The sequence below is a fragment of the Camarhynchus parvulus genome, chromosome 1, assembly GCF_901933205.1.
Source record: "Camarhynchus parvulus chromosome 1, STF_HiC, whole genome shotgun sequence".
Lineage (NCBI taxonomy): Eukaryota > Metazoa > Chordata > Aves > Passeriformes > Thraupidae > Camarhynchus > Camarhynchus parvulus.
In genome coordinates this window covers 83,431,523-83,442,334 of record NC_044571.1, presented here as the reverse complement: position 1 = coordinate 83,442,334, position 10,812 = coordinate 83,431,523, and positions in this window count along the sequence as shown.

Genomic DNA, 10,812 nt, shown 5'->3' with positions numbered 1-10,812 from the left:
TGACTATTAAATAGGATACACATAACTGCTCAGCCAGGTTTCCCAGTAGCAGAAATGGCAACACAAAAATTGGTAGCCTTTGGCATGGAATCAGCAAGACTGAATGGGGCTTAGAACCCTCCTTCAAAGGCAGAAGGAGGCTGAAAGCACCAGTTCAACAAATAAGTGGACAAGAAACAAACCTGAGATAAACAAGGCACCAGCACTCCAGCTGTTTACTGGAGGATGTCACTAATGGCCCAAACAAAACACTACTATTCACTCAAGGGAAGCCTGACATGTGTATTCCCAAAATGTATCCCCTCAGTATGGTCTGCAGCTACAGTAAGAAAAAACAGAGGAAAAGAAAGCCAACCACAGTTGTTAGGATGCTTGAGAATATTTTCAAGTGTGCATTTGTCCTCAACACGTAGAAATCAGTCATGCCATTCACCCAGTGACATGCAGAAATTTTGTGGCAGATCTAAGAATTACAACAGGCATAAGTCAAATATAAAATTATTACCTTTACACAAAGGACAAATATACAATAACTGTACACTGAAGCTGAATCTGTTCCATTTATCTCTGCAGCTGAACTCACACTGGCAGGTATAGTATTAAATTTGTCAGCACTGGCCTAGAAGAGTTACACAGCTGTCCCTCAAAAAAATGGTGTGAGTTTAAGCATCACTTGAGCAGAACTTTTAATACATCCCAGTGTTTGTCTTTCTTCCAATTATTCTCTCTTTTCCATTATCCTACTTTCTTTGTTCTCTCATTTATGCTCAGCTGGTCCTGTATTCTCCATTCCATTTTTGGCATCATTATTATTATTACTTCTCTTGGTATTTGTCTTCCTCTACCAGCTCTCATCTGTGCCATTTGCTTTGCCCTTTTTTTTATTCTTGTCTTCTGGACTGGGCTGGCAATAAGAGATGACTGCATAGCCAGGAAACCTTTCATCTCAATGTTCAGTCAGTAAACAAAAGTATTGAGCTGATTCTCTGTAGTCTGGTGTTTTTTCTCTCCATCAAACCCGACAAAGTAAAACACAACAGATTTCCTCATGTAAAGCTCAGAGCTCTGTGCTCTGCCAGGGCACTTGTTGTAGATTCTGCTGGATGGATCATCTGCATGATTTGTAATCATAACTCACAGTTTAACAGCACAGAGATTATTGATGTGCTGTTCATGCATCGCAGCATTTTATTTCTTACCACTTGAAATTCCGCAAAACATATTTAATGATGTTTCCTTCCTTTACAAAATGCACGAATATGTATTCAGAAAAGAGCACTGGAGTTTCATTTTTTAACATGCTCCAGAAACTTTATGTATTGCATATAATCAGATCAAAAATACTCCAGATTTATTTAAGTTCTTCCAAAGGAATTCCAGTCACTTGATACAGGTTAAACTGTGCATTTTAGATGACTGCTGTTTATCGTGTTTGTTCTTTCAGTTGTATCCAAAATACTACCTACAGAAATCCAGTATTTCTTTCTAGTTCTTGTAAATGGATTTAGAAGACAAAAGAGAGATTGCTTAAATGTCAAAATTTTTTTTTCATCCTGACAGATTGCCTATTAAGTAGAAAAAATTTCAAATAATGTGTGAAATAATGCTGCAAGTCAATGACAGGGTTCTGGCCCTCTAAATCTGACATCTTACAGCTTCTGCCGAGGGTCACAATTGCAGACACTTTCCCTTCTTGATTAAGTTTTTCTGCTTATTATGTTTTATCACCTTATGCTCTTGGTGTGAAAGAAAACTTTCCTTTTTTTTTCTCTGTCTGCTTTTGAAAGAAACATATCATGACCCGACCAGAAAAAAACATTTTGTATTGGCTGAAAAATTAAGGCTGATTGGCATTTAATTTTGTATTGCGAGTTTTCTCTCCCGCAAAATAGAATAATTCCTTTCCAGAGAGTTAATTCCTTAGAGGACTACCCAAGGAGCTTACACTAGTCCCACCTGCCTGGCTCACCCACTGGCTGGCGTTCCACTCATGTTTCTAGGCAGACAGCCAAAAAGAAAGGTCACCTGAGAGCAGCCTGCCAGGTGGAGGTGATAAAAGCCACCTGTACATCAAGGGAGCCAAGTGTCATGTTGGGCAAAGAACAGAGCAGCCTTCAGGCAGTCTGGGGAATCAACTGGTTAAATATTTGAAGTTTTCAAATAACTTAAACCTGAAGCAACTTACAGACAGGTGTTCTGAAAGAAATTTCCAAGAATTGTGATTTGTTGCTAAAAATACATCTTAATATACATTAGTACAGAGTAAGACTTACTTTTTGGTGATATTCAAAGAGGAAAAGGGGATAATCTAGGTAACTGCAGAGTAGTTAATCTGATTTCACTTCCCAGCAGAGAAATTCTAAAGTTGATATGGGATTCAATTAATGAAAATTAAAGGTAGAACTATAATTAACACCAGTCTACATAGTTTTATAAGGACAGCTCATGAAAGAAATTTAATTTTCCTATTTGACTTCATCATGTTTGTGCAGCTCATAATGTACTTGATTTATTAAGGTTTTTGACTTCAGATGGAAAATTAACTCTTCGAAATATCACTGATGCACATATTAAATGGTTTAAAGGCAGGATGACTGATGGACAAGAGAGATGTCAGTAAAAGACCATCATCATCAAATGCAGGTGGTTCTGAAAGGACTCTTCTGGATTTGTGTTATGTGAAAAATACTTACTAAGGAATGTATCTCTAAAGTTGAAAAAGTGATTTGGAGAGGGTTGATAGGCTGGGAGACCTGCAAGCAGGTCTCCATGAACCCGTAGAAGTCTATAAGGAAAAAGGGAAATCTATTTTCTTGTATGTATAAAGACAGAAGTAATCAGGATGAGAGACAGCAGATGCTACTACCATGAGTTGTAAAATAAAATAGGTCAGTACCTCTGTACTCTGCCTGTTGAAACATGATCAGAAAACTGCACCGTTTACAGAAAAGAGATACAGAAAACCTGTGGAACCTAGGCAGAGATGCCTTAGCCATATGGGAAGAGGTATCAGGGACTAAAGAGCTTTCTGATTCTGTAGGAAGATTAAATCAGGTATAGTCATAATACTGATTGCACGCAATTTTTTCAAAGCAAGGCTAATTACCAGAAGCAGTGATAATTTCTCCAGCTGCAAGTATTTTCCAGCAAATCCTAGATGCATTCTTCCAGGTGCTCTGCATTTAGACTTCAGGCACAAGCTGTAATGTGGGGATAACCTGGTTAAATACAGATTTGGATACAAAGGAGTTAAAAATTAAGAAGACAACGTTCTTCTTAATCTTTCTAGTTCGTGAGGATATACAAAACACCTTTATCAGTTTTCATGAAACTCTGCAAAAATGGCTCTTCTCACTTCAGTAGTTTGAGGCACATTTGCACAGCACAGGGCAAGAAAGAGAATGAAGATACTTAAAAGCTCTTTATCTTGGGAGAAATGCAAAACCTCAGGGAAAGCCCTAGGGTGATATAAGCTTTGTATTTCCCCTAGAAGCAGAGGTGTGTGGATGTCTGGCTTTTTAAGTGAGGTGCAGAAACACTACACAGAGACCATCAAGTGAGCAACTGAGGTTTGAATGATCAACTCTAACCATCATTTTATGAAACATCCTTGTTAAAATAAACCCCCTGGTAAAGATATAGATCATAATTTGTTAGAAAGAAACTCCAGTTAACTTAGTTGCAGCTGTAAGACAAATCTTTCTTTCTCTTCACTAAATAACCTTTCATCTGATTCTGATTCTTTCTGACATATTAATGCTCTGTGTTTAAGAATTCCCCTCAGTTCTCAGATTAATACCACCCAGTCTTTCACTAATAAAACAATCTTTTCCCTTTGCCCTTTCTAAGTTGAAGCGTATGCAAATTATATCCAAAGACATAGTCCTTGGATTGATTCCCTGATGATGGAAAGGTAATTTGCTTTCTCTGTGTCAGGTAATGCCACCATCACACAGATGCTTGAGCACTGGTTCAATTTTCTTGATTGTCAGTAATGATGACATCTGTTAGCCTGATTTTATCCCAGGACTATGCAAGGATTTTGTTATTTTACAAAGCTTATGCACCTGATCTTTGCTGGTGCTCTTGCTGCTGGAAAATGCAGCATCACTTGAATGGTGTTGAATACAGCAGCTAGATGTTAAAAAGTAGTCTTGCCTTTCATGGCAAATACAGGGTGGTGTGAGCTAATCAACAGATTGTTCAAAAGCCAGACAGAAGTGTGGCATGACAGTGTCTTAGAACAGACAAGGAAGTGTGTGCCATTAATTCATCAGATGTCAGCCTAAAAAGAATCACTTGATGGCTTATTACCCTTCAACCCTAACAAGAGTGTTTCAAAAATCATGTTTGTTATGTGATTTTTTTTCATGTCCTCTTTGAACACTCTTAGAGATGCCTGGACTTCCTCCAAACTGAGGGAGTGCTGATATCTAAATGCTCAAAGCCACTATATAATGGTCAGCAGTGAAATCTCTCTCATGGGAAGATTACAAGATCCACACTTTCCAGAAGAGAAAAAATAGCCCTTTCCTTGGGATGTACAATGTTACCTTTACACATAACAAACTGGGAGAATTCTGGCAGAACTCTGAATTAACCAGGGTAAAGTATTCATTTATTCTTTCTTCAAATCTTCCTTTATGCTGGGGTAATCTAGGAGCAGTAATTGCTCAAGTTGTCTCCCACAGCAAGGACCTGCATTTCCCAGATATGGGCAAACACAGTGGAAAAACTCCCTTTGTTCCTCCACTACACTTAGTCTCTTCCATAGGAACTGAATAATTACCGTTTTGAAATTATTAATTTTATTATTTAAATTAATATAGCTTCCAGAGTCCCCAGTCACAGTTAAGGCCCTGTTGGATCTGAGACCTTATGAACACACAGCAAGAGTGTCTCCCTTTGCATAAAGACTCCACAGTGCCAATGGATACAAGAGAAATAGAGCAGAAGAGAAGTGAATGACTTGTCTAGGTAATTCAGCAGGTCAGAATAACTTGTTCTCCAGATCCTGCATATTCATTCAGCAGACCTCTTCTAAAGTGCTGAAAGTTGTCTTGTGATTGCTGTAAAACAACTGATTAAAAGTGGGGAAAGCCTTCTGAACACCAATGATCTTTCTCCCCTTCAATAAAGAAATAACCCAGGTGGGCAGGATGGTTCCTGAAAGATGTTGTTGACATATTCAGAGATAATCTGGAAGTTTAAATATTTTCAATAGCTTCAAATAATATTGTTGGCTATCATTTAATCTGTGTAGCTCTGATGGCAAAGCAGTTGGTTCTAGCAGCTCCCAGACCTTTCAGAAAGTAAGACATGAGTTTCTGTCATTCTGTTTTGTACACAGAACCCAGTTGCTTACCATTGTCTTTCTCCATCTCCCATTCTTTCCTGGTAAGAAAAAAAAAACAACAAAAAGAATTAATCCTCATGTCTGGATTGCTGCAGTCTTATCACCAAACCTGGAAAAAGCATTTTCATCATTAACTAATTTTGTGGCAACATTTGCTGTGAAAGAATGAGATTTTTAAAATTAAACTTGTATACAGGAAATAAAGGAATTAATAAGAAAGAGACAGGGAATTGGCAGTTCAGGTAAAGAAGCACTGCTAGATCAGGTTACTCAGAGCCCTGTCCAACCTGCTCTTGAATGTTTCCAGGGCTGATGCATCTACCTTCCTTCTGGGCAGCCTGTGCCAGGGTTTCACCACACTCATTGTAAAGAATTTCTTCCTTACATCTAATCTGAATCTGTCCTCTTCTAGTTTGAAACCACTACCCCTTGTCCCATCGCTACAGGCCCTGCTGAAAAGTTTGTGTTCATCCTTTTTATAAAGCTCCTTAAAGAATTGAAAGGCCATAGTGAAGGTGTCCCCAAAGACTTCTTTTCTCCAGGCTGAACAACCCAAATTCTTCCAGGTCAATGACAATTTTCTCTGTACTGTCTGATGTCCTGCCAGTGTTACAGAATATGCACTATTTCACATATTCACTTTAAGAAGAAAAAAACTCAAAAACCTACAAAAATTCACTAAGGCAATCTTATTGCATGCTGCATATACTGAGGAGAATGTATTACAGTAAATTGAAAAAAACCACATGGGTATGGACAGATATGTAATTAGACCTCTCAAAATGCATTTATAAAATAGTTCCAGAAAATGAATAGTTTTGCAAGATGAAAAATGAAAAAAAAAAAGAAAAAGAGATTTTCACTGGTCTAGCTGTTGTGAGAGTTTAAACTCTAAAATAACCATATTTTGGGAAATTTGTTTTCCAAAACATTCCTGTGATTCATTAATATGAGATCTCACATACAACACTTAGTATGAATGTGATCTTGCACAGACAGGAGAAAATGTAGAAGGACTTCTCACTATTTGTGAGGATGTAGGAGGATATCTTCACTATCCTAAAAGTAGAGATTTCTGAAGGTACTAAATAATGATTGGTGATGAATAATGAGGAATCATATCACAGAATCAGAGAATGGTTTTTGTTCTAAGGGACCTTAAGGATCATTTTGTTCCATCCCCCTTCCCTGGGCAGGGACACTTCCCCCTAGACCAGGTCATTCACAGCGCCATCCACCCTGACCTTAGACACCTGCAGGAAGCAGGAGCACGCAATGTCTCTGGGCAACCTCTTCCAGTGCCTCACCACCCTTATAGTAAAGAATTCCCTCCTGATATCTCATCTAAACCTACCCTTCTTCAGCTTAAATGGCCACACATTGAACCAGGGAAGATTTAGATGAGATATTAGGAAAAAGTTCTTCACTGAAAGGATGGGCAGATAGTGGGCCTATCTACCCAGGGAGGTGGTGGAGTCAAATCACTGAAAGTGTTCAAAAAGTGTGTGGATGTGACAGCTGGGGACATGGTTTAGTGATGAAAACTATAGTTCTGGGTTGACAGTTGAACTCCATGAACTTAGAGGTCTTTTCCAACCTTAATGATTCTATTATTCTATTCTATTCTATGATGCAACAAGAGAGCCTACAGCTTTGCTTTCATTCCCAAAAGAGAAATGAAACATCTGGCTCTTGGGAAGTGAGCAGTAGTTCATATCAAAGCTTTAATGTGTTATGTAAGGACCTTCCTCACAGAAATCCAGAGGCCACAAAGGAGAAAGGAAATGGTGGAAGCTAAAAATGAATAAGTCAGTGATTATCCTAAAATGTGATGTACTTTTTCTTTCATAGCTAGAGAATTTCCAGGCACAGAAGGGCAGCAGATCTTGTGCTACTGGGCACATATACATAATGATGACAGGAAGTACTCGCACACCAAAAGCTTCAATTAAAGAAGTACTCAGACAAACTTCATTTTCTTCAAATTTTATTATCTTTCCTTTCACCCTCAAGGACAGCAATTTGTGAACTCAGCTTTAAAGTGAGTAAAGGAGCTCAGAAGCTTTTGCTTTACAGGGTGGCCTCAAGGCTTCATGTATTAATGCCTCTCTCAAAGTTCCTTTCTCATCCACACAGAAATGGATAAATTCACCTTTCCTTCAAAGTGAAGCGGAGACCACCTCTCATTAACATGGTATTTAAGTGCACACAGCAGGTGTCATCCCACTTACAAGGAAATGTCATATTTTGGAAATGTGCCCGTTAATATTAATCACAAATACCTAAATTCATGAAAATGAATCATGAGTTATTTATCTTCCTTTAAAATTATGTAATAGAGAGAAACAAGGAAGGTAAGTGGCAACAGATCATAAAGATAGATAGAAAGATTAGATAGATAGATAGATAGATAGATAGATAGATAGATAGATAGATAGATAGATAGATAGATAGATAGATAGATAGATAGATAGATAGATAGATAGATAGATAGATAGATAGATAGATATTATGGAGCATCAGATCTCTCCCACCATCTGGTTCTCAGATAGCTCAACAAACTTCTTCCTGATTTCTTCTGCTTCCCTCTTCCAAACTGATTTCTTCACAGAAAGGCAAGGAGAAAACATTATGTCATCTCCATTTTCACTTCCAAACTCAAGATATCATGTAGCATTATGAGCTCAAACTTGAGGAATATTGGCCCAGAGTTACTCTGAATCTAAGATTCCAAAAACTATTACAAAACAAAACACAGATATTTGCAGATTCATTGGAAGTTTTTTTTGTCAAACCATAGATCCCACCAATGAAAGAATAAACAACCAGCAACTGTATTTATGAGCCCATTAAAGGGACCATCTAAAGAAACTGCAGTTAAAGTCTGTTTATCATTGCCTGTATACTGCTTCCAGAAGCTTAACTTAAATGAGCTATAAAAGGGGGAAACAAGCTATTTCAATATAATCCTCACAATTAAAATAATAATTAAAAAATAAATCTAGCAGCTATAGAAAAGAATAGCAAATAAGAGATGGACACCCAATCAAGAGAGGCTGGCTGCCTAACTGTACCGAGGAACCCAAGTCCAAACTTGGCAGGGATAAGAACCACCATGTTGGTTTCCATGGAGTTGTGCCAGAGCCACACCAACTCTTAGTGCAGCTAAAGCCAGTTAATGGCCTGCTCCAGTGGAGATCAGTGGGCACAATAATCCACCATGCTCTACTCGAGACTGAAAAGAGAAGGGGAGACAGAGTCTTCATTAAAAGAGGGTGCAGATAAGACTGGGGGTATCATTCCCTAAAAGCTGTCAAAAAACATGTGGATAAGGCAATTGGGGTCATGGTTTAGTGGTCAACATGGTGGTGCTGAACTCATGGTTGGATTTCATGACCTTGGAGGTCTTTTCAACCTGAAAAATTAAATGTCCTTGGCTGGGAGAGTTTTTGTACAATAGATATTGCCTTTTGCAACAGCTGGCCTTATCAATACCAAAGTTATTTGTTGACTTGAACTGATAGGTAAAGAAGAAGAAATAGCAAAAAGAGCATACAACAAAAGGGGCCAAACCATTTCTCAGATCTCAGAAGTATCTTAACCCCTGTGTAGAGAAGAGTATAACATATCAAAAAACCCTACAGGTCCTATTTCAGATATTCTCCCTTCAGCTATTCCTATCACCTACCTTAGACATTCCCTGAAAAGTATTCGTATTCTGTTTTGAGATTGTCACAGTCCTCATCAGCCGTCAAATTACTTCATCTGCTTTTGAGCCTGGACCCTAGTATATTTTGACCTGTGTGTAAATTTTACTGTGTGCTTGCTTGCTCCTTTCAGTACCTAAATATTTGCAAAACTGTGACTTTGACTTCTGGCCTAATTCCACTCTTGATGACCAACCTGGAGAACTGACAAATATTCCAAATATACTCTGAGAAGGATCAAAATTTTTTTCCCTCCCCTGAAGCAGCAGTAACAAAAGCACTGCTAAAACATTAACGAATACACCTCTGACTTATGTTAAGAAAAATGTAACAGGCTTGGAAGGAACATAAAATAAATGATCATGTTAGCATTAGAACAGATTAAATAAGTCACAGTACATTAAATTACTTTTTCTGCCTTTGTATACTCCTCAGGTGCTGCTGGGCTGAGAACCAAATTACACAATTCAGTTTTCTAGGGAAAAATCCTTAGCATTGAAAGCTGGAATTTGCACAGTCCTATGGGAGCCGAGACTGTAGCATTCAAAACACTGACTTTGTACATGAATAATGGGGATGTTCAGTTAGTGAGGTGTTTTTCTCTTTATATTAACAAGTCTTTATGTTTAAAACATATCTAGCTTGAGAACAAGTCCATGAGTTGTTATTTATGCTCAATATTATACCATTAGGGAATACTATAATTAAAGTTTCAATTTAAAAAATGAGCTTTCAAGGCAAGACATTTGTGTTATGTGATCAGATATATAGGTGGTGAAAAAAGGTTTACCACCACCTAGATAACAGTGCTCCTTTGGGCTGTTTCACCTCAATGCGGATACAAACATTGTCTTGAGTTTGTCAGTTTGATGGTCAGCTGATGACTCTCCAATATTCAGAAGCAGATTATAGTCTGTAACTGTTATTTTAGCTCTTCATTCCCAGTTGAAAAAAGTAATAGTTCAGTTCCTAACTCTTTTGGGAGTTATGTACTGTCATGCCTTTGAAAACCTCAATTTTAACCTTTTCAAGTTCAAAAAAAAAAAAGTGAGGCAATCCATGTATTTAGTCCAATTAGTAAGATATCATCCCCTATGCATCCTCTTTGAAAGCACCGAGATGCTTTAAGATAGCAGCAATTTTGCTGTATAAACATGAGTGCATCACTTCTGAGAAACAGAAAAAATGTTCCCAGCGGCATGATGAACTCTAAGCAATCCTCAGCTAAGGGTCATCAGGAATTATATGACTCAGACTGCTTGGGCCATACTCTTTGGATGTCCCAACATTTAGTCCAGAATGCTTTGCATGGTAAATGTTATATGCAAATGTTGCAATACAGTTATAATTTGATTTTTTTTTAACCTTATAAGATGGGAGAGGCCAAGACTGTTGTTCTGCTTTATTTCTAGTGGGCTTTTCATAAGTGTGCAAAATTTAAGGGATCATTGTATTTATTTTGTTTTAAAAAATAAACTATGTATCAGGGTTTGAAAGAAAAGCGGGTTTTTTCCCCCCAAAATTCTTAGAAAGTTGAGTTTTTTATTTTTTAGCATCTTCAGTTGTTTTCAACTCTAGTTTCTCCCATGTCATGCCTTCCTAGTAGACCATGGCTTCACAAGAAAAGAATCAACAATAAAACCCAGATTACCTGTCCAAACTAGAGATTACATTTATTTAGACAAATTGCACTTATGCTACATATAGACTGATAAACAGCACCAGAAACTATCCTCAGGGATTGGAATT